This window comes from Ochotona curzoniae, unplaced genomic scaffold (genome assembly GCF_017591425.1).
Source record: "Ochotona curzoniae isolate NIBS_2020 unplaced genomic scaffold, NIBS_Ocur_1.0 contig_297, whole genome shotgun sequence".
Classification (NCBI taxonomy): domain Eukaryota; kingdom Metazoa; phylum Chordata; class Mammalia; order Lagomorpha; family Ochotonidae; genus Ochotona; species Ochotona curzoniae.
The window spans coordinates 30,113-51,564 of NW_024465669.1; the positions used below are offsets into that span (position 1 = coordinate 30,113).

Below are 21,452 nucleotides of genomic sequence, written 5' to 3' on the forward strand. Positions count from 1 at the left end.
TCTGTTGTTTTTCCATCTGGCTTTGGTATTAAGGTGATATTAGATTCATAGAGTTTGGAAGGATTGCCTCCATTTCTGTTGTTTGGAAAAACTTGTGGAGAATTGGAGTAAATCCTCTTGAATAGTTCCTCTTGAAAAGCTTTTTAGAACTCAGCAGTGAAACCATCTGGTCCAGGACTTTTCTTGGTTAGAAGGGTTTTAATTTTGAATTCAATTTCAGTCCAATGTATAAGTCTATTTAGGTTGTGAATTGCTTCTTGATTTAGTTTTGTGGCTGTATGTGTCCAAAAATCTGTCCATCTTTACTGCGTCTTCTGATTTGTTTGCATATAATTGCTTGTAATAGTTCCTAATATTTTCCTGTGTGTCTGAGCTATGTATTGTTATATTTTTTCTCATCTCTGATGCTATAGATGCTTATCTTCTCACTCCGTTTTTAATTAGTTGGGCTAGTGGGGAGTCTATTTTGTTGATTTTCTCAAAGAACCAGCTCTTTAATTTATTGTTCTCATATATAGATCTTTCAGTCTCTCTTTAGCTAATTTCATTTCTTATTTTGATTATTTCATTTTTCCTACTTATTTTGGAATTCTTTGCTGTTGTTGTTTGGATCCTTCAATTGTAGGGTTAACTCATTTATTTGGTTCCTTTCCAGTTTCTTAACATAAGCATTGATTGAGATGAACTTTCCTCTTAACACTGTCTTGATTGTATCCCAAAAGTTTTGGTTTGTTGTGTTGATGCCTTCATTTGTTTCAAGCATTTTTTAAATTTTCCCTTTGTTTTCTTCTCTAATCCATCAATCATTTAGTAACATATTATTCAGTCTCCATGTGTTTGCAAGTCTTCTTGGGTGTTTTGACTTTTGGTCTCTATCTTCACTCCATGATGGTCTGAGAAGATGCATGGTATGATTTCAATTTTTTTTTTAATTCATTGAGGCTTGTTTTGTGGCCTGTAACATGGTCAGTTCTGGAGAAGGTCCCATGTACTGATGAAAAAAAAAAAGTGCATTCTCTGTAGGATGAAAGTTTTGGTAGATATCAAGTAAACCCATTTGTTCTAGAGTTTGTGTTGTTTACTTGCTGAGTTTCACTCTCATGGAACTGTCCATGGATGTTAATGCAGTATTAAAGTCCTCATTATGAATGTATTGGAGTCTATTTCTCCCTTTAAATCCATCAATATTTGTTTCACATAGCCAGATGCCTTAGCATTTGGTGCATGTACATTTATTATATTGATCTCTTCTTGCTGAATGGATCCTTTGATCATTAGGTGGTGTCCTCCTTCATCTCTTTTTTTTTTTTTAATTGTTGCTTACATTGTATTATGTAGTACAGTTTTATAGGCGCTGGGGATTTCCCCCACCCCTCCCATACCCCTCCCCCCATGGTGGATTCCTCCACCTTGTTGCATAACCATAGTTCAAGTTCAGTTGAGATTCATTGCTTGCAAACACATGCCTAGCATAAAGTTCAGCGTCTTATTGTCCAGATAAGTTCAGTGGCCTCTTGGGGAGACCTTCTATGGTCTGAAGATAGGTCTAACAGAGTAAAGATCCGGTCAGTTAAAAGGCCCAACAAGGCCTCAGTATCAATATACAACATTATGGAATTAATTGACATAGTATTGGGTAAACAATATGTTAAAAATAATGCAAGTTCCATTCTCCGAAACATCTGGGTTGAGACAGTATCAATGACAGGTTCAAAAAATAACAAACGACCAAACAAAAAATTACAGGTTAAATCAAGGCAAACATGTGGTATCTAATCTTTTGGGATTCACTCATTTCCCTTAGCATTATAGTTTCCAGTTGTGCCCATTTAGCCACAAAGAACTGCATTTTGTTTTTTTTAATAGCTGAGTAGTATTCCATGGAGTAGATGAACCAAAGCTTTCTTATCCAATCTTCTGCTGATGGGCGGGCATTTTGGTTGTTTCCATGTTTTTGCAATTACTGATTGTGCTGCAATGAACATAGGGATGCATGTTGGTTTGTCGTAAAACAGGTGTTTTGGATATATTCCTGGGAGTGCTATTGCTGGGTCATATGGTATGCAGATTTTGAGTTGTTTGAGTGTTCTCCAGACTGATTTCCATAAAGGCTGTACCAATTTGCAGCTCCACCAGCAGTGGAGTAGGGTTCCCTTTTCCCCGCATCCTCGCCAGCAAGCGTCGTTGGTGTTCTTGTTTATGTGGGCCAATCTTACTGGTGTTAGGTGGTACCTCATCGATGTTTTAATTTGGATTTCCCTTATTGCTAGGGAGCTGGAACATTTTTTCATATGTTTGTTTGCCATTTGGACTTGTTCCTTTGTGAAATGTTTGCCCATTTCCCGTGCCCATTTCTTGAGTGGCTTGTTTGTTTTGGTTTTTTGGTTGTTTTGAAGTTCTTTGTATATCCTGGAAATTAGCCCCCTATCGCCTATATCGTGTGCAAAGATCTTCTCCCACTCTGTGGGTTGCTTTTTTACTTTGTTGATTGTTTCTCTTGCTGTACAGAAGCTTCTTAGTTTGATGAGGTCCCATTTGTTTATTCTGTTCTCAACTGCTATTGCTTTTGGTGTCCTTCTTAGAAAGTCGGGACCTACTCCTAGGTCTTGCAGGGTATTTCCTACATTTTCTTGCAAGAGTTTGAAGGTTTCTGGATGTAGGTTTAGGTTTTTTATCCATGTAGATTGGATCTTGGTGTATGGTGATAGATGTGGGTCTATCTTTTTGTTTCTACAGGCTATCAGCCAGTTGTCCCAACAACATTTACTAAAGAGGCCTTCCCACTTGCTTGAGTTGTCATTGGTCTTTTTGTCAAAGATTAATTGGTTGTATTTGTGTGGGTTCCCTTTTGGAGCTTCTATTCTATTCCATTGATCTTCCTTTCTGTCTTTGTGCCAGTACCAGACTGTTTTGATAATCACTGCTCTATAGTATGTCCAGAGGTCCGGGATTGTGATTCCCCCTGCTATCTTCTTATTCTTCAGGATGGTTCTAGCTATTCGTGGTTTTTTGTGTTTCCAGATGAACTTTTGAATCATTGTATCCAGTTCCGTGAAGAATGTTTTGGGCAATTTGATTGGAATTGCATTGAAAATGTATATTGCTTGTGGTAGTATAGACATTTCAATGATATTGATTTTGCCTATCCAGGAGCACGGGATGTTATTCCATCTTTTGAGGTTTTGTTCAATTTCCTTTTTAAATAGTTTGTAGTTTTCTTCGAATAGGTCTCCTACACTTTTGGTTAGATTTATTCCCAAATACTTCATACTTCTCTCAGCTATTTTGAATGGTATCCTGTTGGTTAGATCTTCTTCCATCTTGGTGTTATTTGCGTACACTATGGCTGTTGATTTTCGTTCGTTAATTTTGTACCCCGCCACTCTGCCAAACTCTCGTATAAGTTCTAGCAGTTTCTGTATTGAGTCTCCTGGTTTTTCTATGTATAGGATTATGTCATCTGCATATAGTGAAAGCTTGACTTCTTCGTTTCCTATACGTATGCCTTTGATTTCTTTTTCTTGTCTTATGGCCTCTGCAAGTACCTCTAGGACTATGTTGAATAGCAGTGGTGATAGCGGGCACCCTTGTCTTGTTCCAGATCGCAGTGGGAAGGGTTCTAGCTTTTCTCCATTCAGTATGATACTGGCGTTGGGTTTTTCGTAAATTGCTTTGATTATGTTGTGGATTTTCCCATCTATGCCTACTTTGGCTAGAGTTTTTAGCATGAAGAGGTGTTGGATTTTGTCGAAAGCTTTTTCTGCATCTATTGAAACTATTATGTGGTTCTTGTTTTGCAGTTTTTGGATATGGTTTATAACATTTATGGATTTCCAAATGTTGAACCATCCCTGCATTCCAGGGATGAATCCTACTTGATCCAGATGAATGATCTGTCTGATGATTTTTTGAATTCTATTGGCTAGGATTTTGTTGAGAATTTTAGCATCAATGTTCATCAGAGAAATAGGTCTGTAGTTTTCCTTCTCTGATGGTTCTCTGTCCGGTTTTGGGATTAAGGTGATGTTGGCTTCATAGAATGAGTTTGGGAGGGTTGCTTCCTCCTCTATTGTTTTGAAGAGCTTGTAGAGGATTGGGGTTAGTTCTGTTCGGAATGTTTTGTAGAATTCTGTAGTGAAGCCGTCTGGGCCTGGGCTTTTTTTCGTTGGGAGATCCTTGATGACTGTTTCAATCTCTACCTCGGTTATGGGTTTATTTAATTCTGCAGTTGCCTCCGGACTGAGTTTTGGTAAGTGATGCTTTTCACATCAAAGTATATGTCATCTGATGTAAGAACAGCTTCACCCACACGTTTTTCTTTACCATTTGCTTGGAATATCTTTTCCATCTTTTCCCTTTCAGTTTCCTCTGATCTTTGTTGGTGAGATGTGTCTCCTGCAAGCAACAGATAGATGGAGTTTGTCTTTTGATCTAGTCCTCTGATTTATAATGTTTGATTGATAAGTTTAAGCCATTTACATTCAGTGTTAATATGGATAGGTTGCAGTTTGGTTCTGTCATTTTAGCAATGGGTTGTTATTTGATTTAGTCTTCTGCTAGTCTTTTAGTGGGATGTTCTCCAGATTTGCCTTTGGTTTTGGTAGTTGCTATTCCTTTTTGCTTTCACGAGAACATCTTTCATATCATTTGCAAGGCAAGTCTAGAAAGCAGTTTCTTGGATTTATCTTTGCTGTGGAATAATTTTGTTTCATTTTCAAAGACAAAGGAGAGATTTTCAGGATACGGTACTCTGGGCTGAAAATGTTTCCCTTTTTGAATCTGGAATAAGTCACTCAATTCTCTTCTGGCATTTAGTGTTTCCTCTGAGAGGTCAACTGTGAGTCTGGGGTTCCTCTATAGATCATTCAATTTTTTTTTTTACGTGGTCATTTAAGGATCTTTTCTTATGCCCAACTGAAGAGAGCTTGGTTACATGTGTCGTGGTGAGGTTCGCTTTTGATCAACTCTGTTGGGAGTTTTATGACCCTCCTGTATATTGTTTCCCAATTCTTTTCCAGCTTTGGGAACTTCTCATTTATTATTTCTTTGAATACATCTTTAATCCCAGCTTCTCTTTCTGCACCTTCTGGAACTTCCATAACTCTTAGGTTGGGTCTTTTAGCCGTATCTTTTAATTCTTGGATACTTTATTTTTTAATTTTTTTTCTTTTAGTTTGACCTTGCTCTGCTTCCAGCTTTTTGATTGTTTCCTCCTGTTGACAGGAAATATCTTCCAATTCTGAAGTTCTTTCTTCTGCTTCATTCTATTTTTTGAGAGTCTTCATTGTACTTTTAATTTGCTCCACTGTGTACTTAATTTCTGATATATCTGCTTTCATTTGATTCATTGCTATTATTTACTTTCTAACATATTCCTTAAATTCCTTGTGCTTCTCATTGTTTAGAAAGTTTATAATGGGGCCCGGGGGCGTGGCCTAGCAGCTAACATCCTCTCCTTGAACACACTGGATCCCATATGAGCGCCGGTTCTAATCCTGGCAGTTCCACTTCCCATCCAGCTCCCTGCTTGTGGCCTGGGAAAGCAGTGGAGGATGGCCCAGAGCTTTGGGACCCTGCACCAGTGTGGGATACCCGGAAGAAGTTCCTGGTTCCCGGCTTTGGATCAGCACAGTACTGCTGTTGTGGTCACTTGGGGAGTGAATCATTGGACGGAAGATCTTCCTCTCTGTCTCTCCTCCTCCTCTCTGTTTATCTGACTTTGTAATAAAAATAAATAAATCTTTAAAACAAAAAGAAATTTTATAATGAGTTCTCTGAATTCTATGTTCCCATTTTTTAAAGGGCCTTCCTCAGTTAACTCTGAGGGTGGTTAAGGCTTTTCCTCCTTTGCTGGAGAGTCTTCAGTAACAATCATAGTGCCTCTGTGTCTTCTTTTACCTCTTGACATTGCAATTCTGGTTGGCAGATTCATCTCCTTAGTGCAGATTTCTAAGATGTATTACTTGGCTGCCACAAGAGTCAAGCCATGGCTGCCACTAGATCCTTGGCTGTCCACTGGGGTCTGTATTGTTCACCAGCCACTGGTAGGGATTGCTGTTCACTGCAACACTGCTCCAGCATTGCTGCCACTTCCCTTTGTCCTGAGGGTCTCCAGGTACCCCATGTGAACTGCCTGACCCCCTCCCTCCCTTTTTTTCCCCTGTAATCTGTTTCTGTGGTTCTCTGTCAAACAACACTTATTTTTCTGTCAGCTGTTTAGGTGGTCAGGATGTTTGTTGGCTGCTGCCACCTTGTGGGTGACAGGTGCTTTCACTCTCCTGGGTACTCACCTTTCCTGCTGTGGGGCAGATATGGGGCTCCTATAGATTAGATAGTTCTGACAGTGGAGTGGCTATTCAGAGTGTTCTAGCTGGCGAGGGTCCCCCACTGCCTTGTGCTTTTGTGGCCTCTGCATGCCAAATTGGTGCCTTGAGTGGGAGTGGTCCAGCTCCTGCCACACAGTGTGTAATCAGCAGCTAGCCTTTCTACGCTCCGAAGGCACTGTGTCTTCTCTCAATTGAGATGGGCAAGTGATAGCAGGCTTTGTGCTTTTGTTCTGAAACACCCACTGCTACCAGCCAGGCAGTTGACTTTGTTACAGCACCACTCTTGTTTACTCCTGGGATCTGCCCTCCCATCTCTGGGTTGCCAAGAGAAGCCTTAGTCTCTGAGAGAGAACTTTATTCCCTAGGAGCCTCAAGTCTCTGTTTTGGGTGATTAGGTCCAAGAGAGCTTTCAGGTGGGGATAGGCTCAGATTCCACCACATGAGCCTTCGAAAAGTGACTCACCAGTTCCTCTGTTTATTTTTTTTTTCTTTGTCTGCGACAGTGTTTACTCTAGATGGTGCCTGCTTCCACCAGTTCAAGTTGCCATTTGGTGTGTTGGGAGTTTTGTTTTTGTTTTTGTTTTTGCAATTCTCGATGTCTGCTTGTCCCCTGCCTTGATCATGCCAGCTCCGGGGAGTTTCAGATGCCTTTTCCAGCAATTCTGCTCTTGCTGTTCTCTACGCTTCCAATTTTTGTCTGTATTTCTGCATGCACTTAGCTATGTCGGCTACCTTCCTAGACTCCGATCATTAACTTTCAATTTTCAGGTATAATTTCATGAAATCAGCGAGACAAATCACAGCATTTTTTTATTCATTCTGTAATTAAATTTTGGCAGCTTTCTTATACTCATTTTTTTTCTTTTTTTTCTCTTTGTGTGTTTATTTTTATGAACTTTCTTGACACAGATTCCCTGTTCCACCTATGCTTCCTTGCTCCGTGTCTTCCTCCCATCAATTTCCCTCATATTTTTACAGTAGTACTGTCCTTCGGCAACAATTGCTAGTCAACATTCTGCTTTTTAATATAGACATCTGTATCTATTCTCCAGATAAATTTATTGACTAAGTTCTCCTTTTGTTTGAGAGAGATAGAGTGACCTTGCATCTGCTGGTTGATTCTTCAGATAGCTCCAACAGCCATGGCTGTGCCTGGCTGAGGAACTACATGTGGGATTCCCACATCATTAACCACCAATCTAAAATGACTGGAACACAGTTTATTGTGGCTGACTCCAGTGTAACAAATATAATGCTGCTTTATATAGGAGTCTGGATAAATATTATATGTATGTATATGTAAGATTATTTTAAGAGGTGTTGCTTTGAAATTTGAGTGTGTAATGTTAATTCTATATCAGAAATGCTTCCATATTAGTTTTCATGTTGTATTTGCAGTGATAATTATGGATATTTTATGGGAGGCTCCAGTTTTGGTACAGTTAAACACATAGAAGTCTATTCTTTATGACATGCCTTGAATATATGATAAATTTTCACTTTTGCTTTAAGGTACGTGATGATCGAGGAAAACTGCCAGATAGATCAAAAGACTGATGTGTCACTTGTGGATGAAGATCGTAACTATAGAAGAAAAGAAATCTTGATCTATAGGTATTCAATGCCTTTTCTCTTGTGGATGAAGCATATCTAAAGCTCATTTCTAGAAAATAATGGTAAAGCATCTAGAAAGAAGTGGGGCACTTTTGTCAGTTCAAGTTTCTTTGTATTAAATCTAGTTTTTGCCTTGGATAGTTTTGTTACTTCTTTTTATATTAGGTAGGTTAACATTACTTTTTACCAAAAAATTTTTGGAATCATTTATTTACTTGAAATGCAGAATTAGAGTGTGAGAAAAAGGCAAAATGATAACAGAGAATAAGAGAGACAGTGAAGCTTCCATCTGCTGGTTCACTCTCTAAATGGCCGTAAGAGTCTTGGCTGAGCCAACATGAATTCTGGAGCCAGTACCTTTCACTTGTTCTCCTTCATGGGTACAAGGGTGCCAAGCATCAGGCTATCATCCTCCACATTCCCAGGAACATTGTCTGGGTGTTGGATTTTATGTGAAGCAGCTGGACTATAGAACAGTTGCCAATATGGGATTACTGTGATACAGGCAGTAGGTACAGCCCATTGTCTCATGGTTCCGCTCCATTTTACTAGTATTTTTAAGGTGACCAGAACTTTATGGGGATTTCATTACTATCCTATGATTATGTTAAGATTATAGATATCTATATACGGGTAAATCTGTGAGCATCATTCATGTTAAAACAGACATACACTATACTGCACATAGTAGAAATCTTGAGCTTTGTTTTGGGCTAGCATAAATAATAGAATTAATGTTAGTATTTTTTAAGTGGGCATAAAGACTTACAATTTTGATTACATATAAATATTGGAGTAATTATTTGTTCTTCATAGAAATAGAATCAATGATCTTGAAAAAGAACTTCAAAGAACATTTCGTTATTACCAGGAAGAGGTAAGTGTGTGCGTATGTGTGTGTACACGTGTTTACTTGTTCCTGTGAATTTATGTTGTATGGAAAGGGAAAAGTGATTCCTTTGCTAGTTTTACATCTTTCTTCAGGTGTTACATGCTGTTTTCAGACACTTCCATATTTCAGTGATTCAAAAAATATTAGATATGAAATTTTAAGAGTCATCATGTCTCCTGTTTCTTTGGAAAAGCAGAATTACATTGCAGACATAAAAATAGATTTTAAATCATTGGTAAGGTGTCATATTCAGCCAGGTCTGTTATCTGCTAATTGATAGTTCCTGTTGTGGCTGATTAGTGACCAGCGAGAATAAAGTAGATATTTATCATATAAATTTTAGCTGTGTTTAAGTGTACTTACACAATAGATGGTGTATACATGGAAAGTTGCATAAAATTGTGTTTACTGACACAAAGTGTTCTTGGAGTGTTTCTTAACATGTGAGTTACTTCCTATGTTATCAATAGATATGCTTTTTATTTAAGAAAATAACGTTTCAATGATATTGTTTTAGATTGCTTCTGTTCAGAAAGAAACCCACAGTAATTGGGTAAGTTTCATTGCCCTTTTTAATCTTTTCTTTAAATTGTGTATTTCATTCAGAGAGTTAACACTGGGGAGTTAAGTTTATGAAAGGTAGTGTGTAAAAGATTTGGCCAATTTTATTTGCATCAATAATGGAATTATGTTTATTGTGAGCTTTAAATTCTAAGTTGTATCACCATTGTTCCCACAGTCTTCTTTTAGCATTTTTCTTCTTCACAAATAGCCTAGAAGAGGATAAGAGGGTTAGAAGAATTTGGTGCATATGCTCATGTCTATGTATTTACATTTTGGGACATTGGATTGCCCCTTGTTATCTAGAGGAGCCAGAAAGGTCTCTGGACCATTTTACTCAATTGTCAAACAAATTGGATTGGAAAAAGAGCTAGCTAAAGCCCTTTCTAGTTCTAAAATTGAGGGTTCTATTAAGTGATTCTCAGTGTTGGTAGGAATTAAGGAAAGGGTCATCCGGGGAACTAGTTGTCTGTGCTGCAGAGGAACTGCATGATGAGGAAGTGAAGTGGCTGTAAGTTTGAGCAGTTAGAAGGAAGAGCAGAGATGGAGCTGTTGACAGTAGCTGTCCACTGGGAGTGCCTGTCACAGGGAGGTGGAGACAGCATTCAGGGATGTTTGTCAAGTGCTTGACACTGACAAACATGAAATCAATGTTAACTGGTGTTACCATTGCTATTATAGTGAAGACAGTGAAGACTTGTAGATGTTAGGCCAGTCTGAGAGGAGCATAGAATGAGAGAGTGGTATATTGAATGTCAGGTCCCTCCCCTTTCTGACATTCTGTTTGTTTTGGTTTCAAGAGTTCAAGTGAAGATTCATTAGTGAATTAGCTAGGATCATTATAGATTCAGTTTTCTTCACCATTTCTCACCACTTTCTAAATACTTATACATGTTAATTTTTAAAGATGAAGAAGCTTTTTTTTTAAATTCTTGTTATACTAGGCAAAGTACTTGAAAGTATTTTGTATATATAGGTATGAAATCCATTTAATAACTGTAATTGGATTTTATCATTACAGATTTTATAGATGAGAAAACAACCCAAGGACACATGATCATTTAGATTCTCGTCTTTTACGGTTTCTGTTAGTTTGCACTGAATATTTGTTTAGTACGTGTGACTTTGTGTTCAAATATATAGAAAGTGTGTTCCCTACTTGTGGCCTAGAAAAGCAGTGGAGGTTGTCCCAGTGCCTTGGGACTCTGCACCCACATAGAGGACTGTGAGGAAGCTCCTAGCTGCTAGCTTCAGATCAGCTCAGCTCTGGTCATTGTACCTCTTAGGAAGCAAAACCATGGATAGAAGATCTTTTGTTCTCTGTTCATTTCTCTCTGTCAATCTGCCTTTCCTAGAACATTAAATAAAACTTTGGAAGTATCTACACATTTGATGAAGCTTGCTTTGTTTCCTCTTTTTTACCTGTATAATTTCAACTGTTACTTTCTTCATTGACCACTTCTTTGTTCCATCCTTTTGGATTAACTTTATTTCCTTTAAACTTGCATAGTCTCTTTCATGTTCTGCGGTGAATACACTGTTCTTTACTCAGGTCATTTAAAATGTATTATTCACATACATAAAGTTAAGAAGTGTCATATATTTCACATGCATGATTTTTAAAATATGCTTTCTACATTATTCTTGTCCCCTCTCTCCTTCCTACTTTGTTATTTTTGTTTTAGTTTTTAAAATTATATGCTTTCCATTTTCTTTACAATCATACTCTTTACCTTTCCTTCATTAATTGAATAATTCAACCTATAATAATTAGAAAATTAATGTTCTTCAGAAATGACCACAGCCATAAATGATAGTGAAATAACAAAATATTTAATATATTTGTTGCACTATGTATGTTTTTATGCAAAATTAGGGAAAGAATAGATGTCTTTTGGCAACTGACATAACAAGTAAGCGTAATGGTCACCAATTCCATAATATTGTTGTGAAAGACAAAGTTTACTTTAATGTGTGAATACTGTTCCATTATACATGCGTGTGAAATGAGCATAAAGTCTTGAGAAATAATTAGGTGGAGAAAGATAAGGAGAAAGAAGTGGAAAAAGAACGAGGCAGGGAGAGAGAAATGGCATGCAAAAAGTGAAGTCATTATTTGGTTTAGTTCTCTGAAAGCTAATCTACTTGTGCAATTTTCTGAGACTACTGAAGCTCAGTTTGGAACTCAGTCCATGTCTTTCATGCAGGTGGCAAGGGATCCAGATGCTTAATCCATTGCTACTAGTTTCCAGTGTTTGCTTGTTCAAGAAGCCAGAACCAGGAGATGGGCCCATAAACTGAACCCAAGTTCTCTAAAGTGGGACATGGCTGTCTTTACTGGCAGCTTGCCTTCAACACCCAACAACAGCCCTTACTGTGATTATTCTCTGTGTCTTTACCCTGAGAGAGTTTCAAGTTCCATTAGTGAGCGAATGTCACTGTTTCCTTAGCAGACCTCTTAGAAGGCTTTGTAGATGTGAGTGCTCAGTGTTTGATATAGTCATTGGCTGAAATTTGTCTTAACCTTTGAGAATAAGCTGTAGACTCAGAAGTAGGTGGGCAGTTCATGTGGCAGTAAAGATGCTGCTTAGGATACCTGGTCCTCAGTTGGGCTGCCTGGCTGTGTGCCAGATGAGGAGTCAACATCTTCCATTGCCATTCAGATAAAAGAATAAGAGAAGTCTTAACTATTGGCTGTGACTTTGTATTTATTTATTTTTGGCTAGTGTCTTGCCTATACAGTTTTCTGCCTTATAATTATCACGTAGATATGTTACAGTATTATACAAAACATTCAGAAACGATTTTGTTTCCACATTATTATTCGTTCAAAAACTGGGTGATTTTAATAACAGGATCATTGGGACATAGTTTTTCAGAAAAAATTATGACATTTTGTCTTGGAAAGGTTTTTATATGTAGTCTTTTTGGATGGAAAGTACTACAAATAATTTGAATATTTGATCTATTCTTTGGCTGAGTTGCTTTCAACAACTTGATGAATCATAAGTTAACAAATTTCATGTGTGTGCTTATATGCATAAAAATTTGAACTGTGTGATTTTCAGTTGTATATTACAAAAGTATGTACGAAGTGATTTTATCGACCTTTATATGATGAACTGGTGGGTTTTGATAGTTTGGTTAGTCAAATTTTCTAAGTAACTACTGCATCTAACCTCTGTATTCCTCAGAATACATTTAACTTTTCCATGTTAATTTTTTTGTGGTTATTGAATATGGTTGAAAGTTACCATGTTTTATAATTTGTTTTGCCAGTAACATACTGAATTTTATCTTTTGTGAAATAAATGGGTGAATATTTACACTATAGTGAGTTTTTTTCTAAAAATGATAGCCTTGAGGCAAATAAGCAAAGCTGCCATTGATAATGACTCTAAGTCTCTATTTCCATTGCCATAGCTCATGGAATATCTATTGATTAATCAAACATCCCTCATGTAACATGGGGAGCTTAACATTCATTTACAAGTGCACAATAGGCTTCATTTTTATGTTCACATTATGTTCTTACTCATTTTCTTTTTCAATAAATCCTGAAAATTAAAATCTTTTATTTAGATAAGATTTTTAATAAAAGCGATATGTGCATTAACTGATATTTGTACACTCTCACTAAGATGCTGTTGCTCATTTTAATTAAATTTTGCATATATGTTTACCAATATTTTGTTATCTTTAAGTTGGCAGCTTGCATTGCTGAAAGAAGCCTGAATGATTTGAAGGAAGAAAATAAAAAGAAAATGTAAGTATATCAGTGATAACACTTGAAAACTTTGGCTACTTTATTCTTTTTTATGAAGTAGTTAATTATTTTCTAAGGATAAATAGGAAAGGGTACGGTGAATCTTGCATAATTCATTTTGAAGCATCTACTCATTTTGTGGCTGTTGTTTAAGTTCTTGGGTCACTGGAATATTATTTGAAAGAACACAGCTTTCCTACAAAATTTTAAAGTTTTCCATCTTTGATATTGATATGAACGAAGTTAGGTAGCTCGTTCATTGTCACTATTTTGAAAGCACATCAAAAATGTCCAAACCAAGTGGAAAAGGCAATTAAAATTTGTGCATTTTGAAAGTAAAATTTCTAAGATATTTCTATTATTGTCTAAGTGATATCAAGAAAATGAAAAATCACAAATAACAAAAAATATGTTGATAACTCCAATAAATAGAATGAAATAAAGCTTGGAAATTCTAGTCCTATATTGCACATTCAGTTTTTGAAATTACTGGACATTCTCAGTTTCTGATTGAATTTGTTCATTCATCTCTTGGGATATTATTTGATCCTAAAATATTTTGGGGGGGGGGAATTGTTGAACTAATATTTATTCTTTTAAGGTAGTGTTATTTCTATTATGTGAATATTCAGTATATTTTTGCTTTAAATATAATGATACTGTGAGGCCAGGGCAGGGAAATAAGGAGGACATGCATGACTGCATTATTCCTTACATGCATCTCTGATTACACACACACACACAGACACACAGACACACAGACACACACACATCATTGATTCAACTTTCCTGGGCAGATTGCTCCTGCTGTTGTCGCGTTTTTGATGCCAAGTACAGCAGCCTCCTCAATCCTTGTCCCGCAGGAAAGAAGAATATTCATTCAGACACAGTTTAGTTTTTTGTTTTTTTTTTTATTGATTGCATTGCATTATGTGGCACAGATTTATAGGCACTGGGATTCTCCCTGCACAATTCAGTTTTAAAGCAAGATTTATGAGAAAAGTTGAGAAAGGAGACTCCCGTCCTAGTGACGGGAGGGGACTCTGAGATAGAAAGGACCATTACCCCCCTGCCACAGTGGCAGGAGAAGTGGAGAAAAAAGAGACCCTAGTCCCCTGCCATAGTGGTAGGAGGAAAAATGGAAAAAGAGACCCATATCAGTGGTGGCAAAAGCATCTTTTAAAGGTTTACTTCAAAGGGGCTCTCCAAGGAAAAAAGGAAGTTCCTGGTCCCCCTGGTATCTGGCTTTGGGGCAAAGGCCAGACAGGTGTCAGACATTGGCCTTGGGAACATGAGTACTACTTCCTCCAGTCCTTCAGTGATAAGGAGACCAGCCTGAGGCCCTCCCACACAATGGCCGGAGATGATGGCTGATACTTCAGCTTGAGGAATTGATATGCTAAAGCACCCTTGTTCCTGGGAAGAGATGTGTTCTCCTGAATCCAAGACATGGTGAGGAAAATACTCTTTTATATTTGAGTAAAAATGACTTGGGGACCCAGGATACCCTAACTGCCTACTGCCCAGTCTAACTCCTCTCATCCTGCCAAGTGTTGCTTGAAACATAAAAGCGGGTTCATTTGCTTGGTTGATCAGAGTGACTGCTCAAGCCACCCTTGACTTCTGGTTTTATATTGTGCTTTAGTAAGCTTTTAATGACTATTTGAAGTACTGACTAGTAATATCTTAGGAAGGAAGATTTATTTTGGCTAACAGGCTCTAGATACGCTATCCAAAATTGAGTGGCTTCATGGGTCCAGGACTGGTGGGGGTGGAGAACAATGGAGAGCCCATTCATTACAAAGCAGACAAGGAAGCAGAGAGCGATGTGAAGCTTAGTGTGCCTCTCTTGAGAAGCACCTCCCTGTTAGTGCCTTCTCATTAGGCTCGTGCACAGCCCAGTTGCCGTGCATAGATTTAATCACCATCAATTCACTGGAAACTTATCTGTTTACCAGTATACATATTTGTTTTGTGTAGTTGCATAACATTGCCTTATTTCAGAGAACATACTGTATTTTTTTCCTTTAGGAACTTGTTTATTTCGCTAAGCAAGGTGCGCTCCTCTCCAATTGCAAATAGTGGACTGTTGCTATTGGTAGATTTTGATTATTTTTAATGGATATGTATGTTTTGATGAAGTAGATATAACACCTTTTTGTAACCGTTGCGATTCTATGGACACAAATTATTAGTATATGATTGCTGTCATGCATTGTGCTGCTGTATATATAGGTATGCAGGTCACTTTCTCATATTCAGAGTCCAATTCATATGGATATATTCCCAGAAGTGGGATACCTGAATCATATAGCAGATCAGTTTCCACTTGCCAAAGCACTCTCCATACTGATTTCCATAATGGATGGACAAGGTAGTCTCCCCACCAAAATGGAGCAGGTGTACCCTTCCCCCTCATTCTAAAGTCCTCGCCTTGCATGTGCCAGGATCCAATATGGTCACCAGTTCTAATCCTGGCAGTCCTGCTTCCCATCCAGCTGCCTGTTTGTGGCCTGGGACAGCAGTTGAGGACGGCCCAAAGCCTTGGGAGCTGCACACATGTGAGAGACCTGGAAGAGCTCCTGGCTCCTGGCTTCAGATTGGCTCAGCACCAGCCATTGCGGTCACTTGGGGAGTGAACCTTTGGACAGAAGGCCTTCCTCTCTGTCTCTCCTCCTCTCTGTGTATCTGACTTTGCAATAAAAATAAATAAATCTTTAAAAAATAGTGTGTATTAATTCTTGAATATTTTTCATAGCTTGACTCTCCTCCTCTTCCAGCTTTTTTATTTCCCTCCCCATTGTTAAAGAAAATATCTTTCAATTCTGACATTCTTTTCTTCTGCCTCATTCTGTTATTGAGGCTTTCCACTGAATTTTTAATTTGTTCTATTGTGTCCTTCATTTCTAATTATTTGTCTTGATGATGTTTCAGCGTTGCTATTGCCTGTAGGACATATTCCCTAAGTTTCTTGAATGCTGTTTTTGCTTCTCATTGTTGTTTTTCTTTATACCAAGTTTTCAAAAATTCTTTCTTCCCCATTTTTGAGATTTCTTCCTCTGTTAACTCCGAGGTTCCTTTGTAGGGGAGACGTCAGTAATATTCATTGTGCCTCTGTCTCTTCTTTTGCTTTCAGCATTGCACATCTGCCTAGCAGATACCTCTCCTTAGGGGACACTTCCAAATTGTGTTGCCCACTGGTCTACAGGCCAGTTTTCCTTGTTTCATTTAGTACCTGGTTCTTTCTTCACAGTCACTTGTGCTACTTCCTCCAGTGAATTTCAGTCTCACATTCTTGTGTCAGACTTCCACCATGGTCTCTGTAGTCCCAGCTCTCCGTTCTCCACTTTCTACCCCCTATGATCCTGTGCTATGGCTTCACCTTTCCCTCTACATCCTTTTTCCCACTCTCAGGAAGAACAGTGCTTTTGAGTAAAGAGTCACCAGCTGTCCTAAGTTACAGGGTTGCCAGCGGTGCTGCTCTTGCTGAAATCTGCTGGCCATTAGATCTGAAGGCCACCAAGATCTATTTTGGGTGGAACCAATGGTATAACATTTTGATACTATTTTCCCTGTGAAACTAGTACAATGCATTGTCCTGGAAGTGAATTCTTCTCTGGCTCAGTGACTGCAACCCACTGTTGTTTCTTCAGTTGCTCAGCCTTATCCTAAGTACACAAAATGGGACCCCATGTGGCACTCATTGGAGTCTGGGCCTTCTAGTTGATAGATCTGGCACTACCTAGACCTACCTTGAATGGATTCTGTAGAATTCCAAGTCAGTACTCTTTTCCCTATGGAATTAGTGCAATACATCGAGCCAGGAATTAGCTTGTTCCTGGCTCAGTGCATACACAGCTCTCATTGATCTTCAATCACAGCCCTGCATCCTTTTTCCAAGTACACAGAAAGGCACGTGATGTGACAATGGTGGGAGTCTGATCCATGCAATCCACCCTTTTTCTGCACCTGACTGATTGGGCTCTGCCACTACATTCTGCTCATGGTAAAATCAAGCATATCAGCAGCATGGGCAGTGCTATACATGGATTCAACTCCTGAACTTGAGGTGAACTCCCCTTCCCACAAGGCTGTTGGTGAATCTCTGATTGCTGAACACTAATTGCCACCGGGGTACCTGGTCACTGCACCACTGCTCCACTGTCTTTCCTCTGCTTTCCCATGTCCACAAGTCTGCAGTGTGTTTCTACTATTGGTCTGGCCTCTCCTATTTCCTGGGATCCAAGCCTCTATGCCTCACCCTGGTAAATGATTCTCCATCTCCTTAATGTATCCCTTAATCCATTCCTCAATCTTGTTTCCCCACTACATACTTTTGAATGTGTCATTGGAACAGAGTGCAAAAGCATATTGTAAGTTATTGAATTTAATCCTGGTATTATGCAATCTCAAGGAGGAAATGGTGCTTTTTGTTGTTTTAAAAAGGTGATCCTGACTGTGTGTGTTCTTTCAGTGTGATTTCACACACACAATAAATATATATATAAATAAATAAATATTGGATTGTTGTGAAGTGATACTAATACTAATGTGTCATTCTTGCCCATAAACTGCTTCCTAATGGGATTCAAGGGATGTTGCTGCTAGTAATTGTTTAGTGTGCAAATACAATCAGTAGGTAAAATACTAATTTTAAATTCTTGAAAACATATAGTACATTTTAGCTTCGTTGATTTTCTGTTTGCTAGGTAGCTATTTCTCATTACCAATGTGGTGCTTTAGTAACACATTTCCAAATTTAATATTGGAGAAAGTGAAATGAAAGAACATAATAATCAGGTGTGCTGCTTTAAATATTTGCAGTAAGAAACAATCATGTATTTATCATATCATCAGGGTTTCTTTTGCATTGGTACTTTGGTAGGCCCTTTCAAAACCAAGGAGAGCGTGCCCAGGCCTCATCTCTAGAGGGCAGGTGTCAAAGGATTAGTGATTGTCTGCACCTTATGCAGTCTTTGAAAACATTCTCCTCTCCCATGTCCATGGTATTATAGTTTCATGTACTTCCAAATGTGATGGCTTTATTTCCCTTAATGCTTGCACAACACCTGATATAGTGAAATGCTTCCTAAGTGGCATTTAATATAGTATGTGGAACATAAAACATTTGCTGAGCCCCTGAGTTCCATGGTTAATTCACTAAAGGTCATAAAGGTCCAGAGTCATCTGTTTGGGATTTCAAATATTACGTCAATCAAGATGGATAGTGTAGTATCAAAGAACCAGTATCCATGAGCCTTGCAACTGGATCAAATCACCGTCACATATTGCATACTGTTGTTTGGGTCAGACAGTATATGTGATGGTGGTCCCAAACATTTGTATTACCTGCTGACGTGATTAGTATACAAGTTTAAGTATATTTTCAGAATTTGTCCTTGTTTTTCAGTGAAACAAGGCTTGATTTCATTTCTCTGTTTCATTTATGTTTTTACTCAACAGGAATATTAGAACCCTCTGTATCCCTGTTCAGTCCTTAAGATGAGGCTTTAAAACGTTTTTTCTGGTACAGTCTAAGGGCTCCATAAGTACTTATCACTACACGTAGTATGCACACTAATAGAAATAGGCAGCACTGATTATACTACTAGCAATATTTACTTTGGATGTAATATAAATTTGTTTCTTTCTGGTCTGACCTGGAAGCCTTGTCAAGACTTTAAAAACTGATTTGAAAATGATTTATTCATTTACTTATTTGAAAATCAGCATTAGAGAGAGAGAGGAAGAGAGAGGGGGACCTTGTATCTGCTGGTTGATTCTTCAGATAGCTCCAACAGCCAGGGCTGTGCCTGGTGAGGAACTGCATGTGGGATTCCCACATCATTAACCACCAATCTAAAATGTCTGGAACACAGTTTATTGTGGCTGACTCCAGTGTAACAGATATAATCCTGCTTTATATAGGAGTCTGGGTAAATATTATATGTACATGTAATTTTATTTTTTTACCTTTTAAATCTTATTCCTGTGCCAAATTTGTACACAAAACTCTGGAGAGTTTCATAATGGCAAGATTATTTTAAGAGGTGTTGCTTTGAAATTTGAGTGTGTAATGTTAATTCTATATCAGAAATGCTTCCATATTAGTTTTCATGTTGTACTTGCAGTGATAATTATGGATATTTTATGGGAGGCTCCAGTTTTGGTACAGTTAAAAACATAGAAGTCTATTCTTTATGACATGCCTTGAATATATTATAAATTTTCACTTTTGCTAAGGTACCTGAGGGTCGAGGAAAACTGCCAGCTAGATCAAAAGGCTGATGTATCACCTGTGGATGAAGATCGTAACTATAGAAGAAAGGAAATCTTGATCTATAGGTATTCAATGGCTTTTGTGTTGTGGCTATAACATGTGTAAAACTCATTTTGATTTTTAAAGGAATGCCTAAATGATCTCAATATTAACATTAGTGAAAGAAAAAAATAAATCAGATCTCTCATTTAGTTCTTACAGTGTGCTTGTATGAATTCAATTTTATCAGGAAATCCTCTTGGTGTTTTAATTAGTATTTTAAAATAGTATATTCCCATAATTATGTATTAATAGTAGGATAATTACTTTTTCTTCATAGAAAGAGAGTTGAAGATCTTGAACAAGAATTAGATAGAACCATTCGTAATTCTCAAAGATTGGTATGTATGTGTGTGTGTGCGTTCATTCATTCATATGGTTTTTTATATCAGTGCGTTTATATGGATTGAAAAAGAAATGGAATACATTGATCAGTTGTATGCCTTTCTTTTCTGTTTAGAGATGTTTTCACATTTCCAGGGATTCAAATAATGTGAGATAAAAAAATCTTAGAGTTCTATCTTCTTGGGAAATGAAACACATTGCACTCAACAGAAGAAAGATTTTAAAACATCAGTGGGGTCTCATAATAAAGCAGGGTAGTTGTCTGTGAAAAAGATATCTGTTATTGTGGACAATTATTCCACAAGAGCATACATAAAGTAGAAGTTTACCATTTAAAATCATTAATTACCTTTAAATGTATAGCAGAATAAATAATATATCCATCGATTTTTACATCAGAGGTGTTCATGACTTCGCAGTTGCTTGAAGTATTTTAGTTATTTCCAATGTTTATTATACATCTTATATTATAAAAAACATTTATTTTTTTGTTTGTTTGTTTTTAGATACTTTCTTATGAGAAAGAAGCACATATCAATTGGGTAAGTTTCAGACTGTCAGAAACATTTTGTCTGTGTTTAATTAAATTTTGCTTTTCTGTCAAGAACCTGGGCATGGAAATTGGTGAAAAAAGAGCTATGTTAGAAAAAAAAAAGGGAGTAAAATTATGTTGTTCTGATAAATAATACACTATTACATTATGGTTATTCATTCAATCTACTTTCAGCACAATGCTACTTCAGAAAGAACTTGTATTCTCCTAGGGGGTTAGAGAAACTTGGTGCATATTCTCATGTTTATGCATTTACATTTTGGGACATTGGATTGCCCCTTGTTATCTAGAAGGGCCAGAAAGGTCTCTGGACCATTTTATTAATTTGTAAAACAATGGGATTGGAAAAGGAGCTAGCTAAAGCCCTTCCTAGTTCTAAAATTGAGGGTTCTATTAAGTGATTCTCAGTGTTGGTAGGGATTAAGGAAAGGGTCATCTGGGGATCTAGTTGTCTGTGCTGCAGAGGAACTGCATGATGAGGAAGTGAAGTGGCTGTAAACTTGGAGCAGTTAGAAGGAAGAGCAGAGATGGAGCTGTTGACAGTAGCTGTCCGCTGGGAGTGCCTGTCACAGGGTGGTGGAGGCATCATGCCCTTTAGTTAAATGTGTTGCATCTGAAATCAGCCTGTCTTGGTTGTATGCTCTCTTTATGACAATCCCCTGTTTTTCTTACCTATGAAGTAGAGATACTAATAGTACTCATTTCTTGGTTTATTGTGACGATTAAGTAATATATGGATGTTTGTCAAGTGCTCGGCATGATTATGCATACGTAGAGTCTGGTGTTACCATTGTTACCATTGTTGTTACTGTGAAGATCTGTAGATGTTAGGCATCTCTGAGTGGAGCATAGCATGAGAGTGGTATCTATTTGTTTATGTTGTCCTGACCCAGTTACACCAGTTGTTATGTTTTGGAGATAAAGCAAAGGTCTTGAGCTCATTTCTTAATGTCCTCACATAAATAGCTATAATAGCCAATGTTCAGATGATGCAGAAAGGTGCCATAAAGTCATCCTCAATATCACTTTCATTGGATAGACTTTTTTAGCACTCTTAGACATATATACACACATAT

General features: G+C 37.7%; 1 long non-coding RNA gene across 2 annotated transcripts; it reads left to right on the top strand.

Moving 5' to 3' along the window:
* Positions 1 to 7,798: 7,798 nt before the first annotated feature.
* On the top strand, positions 7,799 to 20,365 carry LOC121155654. 2 transcript variants are annotated; one of them, XR_005883700.1, is made up of 3 exons: positions 7,799 to 7,940; positions 19,759 to 19,819; positions 20,330 to 20,365. It is a non-coding gene; the product is annotated as an uncharacterized LOC121155654 (long non-coding RNA). The 2 variants fall into 2 exon arrangements; XR_005883699.1 differs by lacking the exons at positions 19,759 to 19,819; positions 20,330 to 20,365 and adding exons at positions 8,757 to 8,817; positions 9,350 to 9,384.
* The last annotated feature ends 1,087 nt before the right edge of the window (positions 20,366 to 21,452 follow it).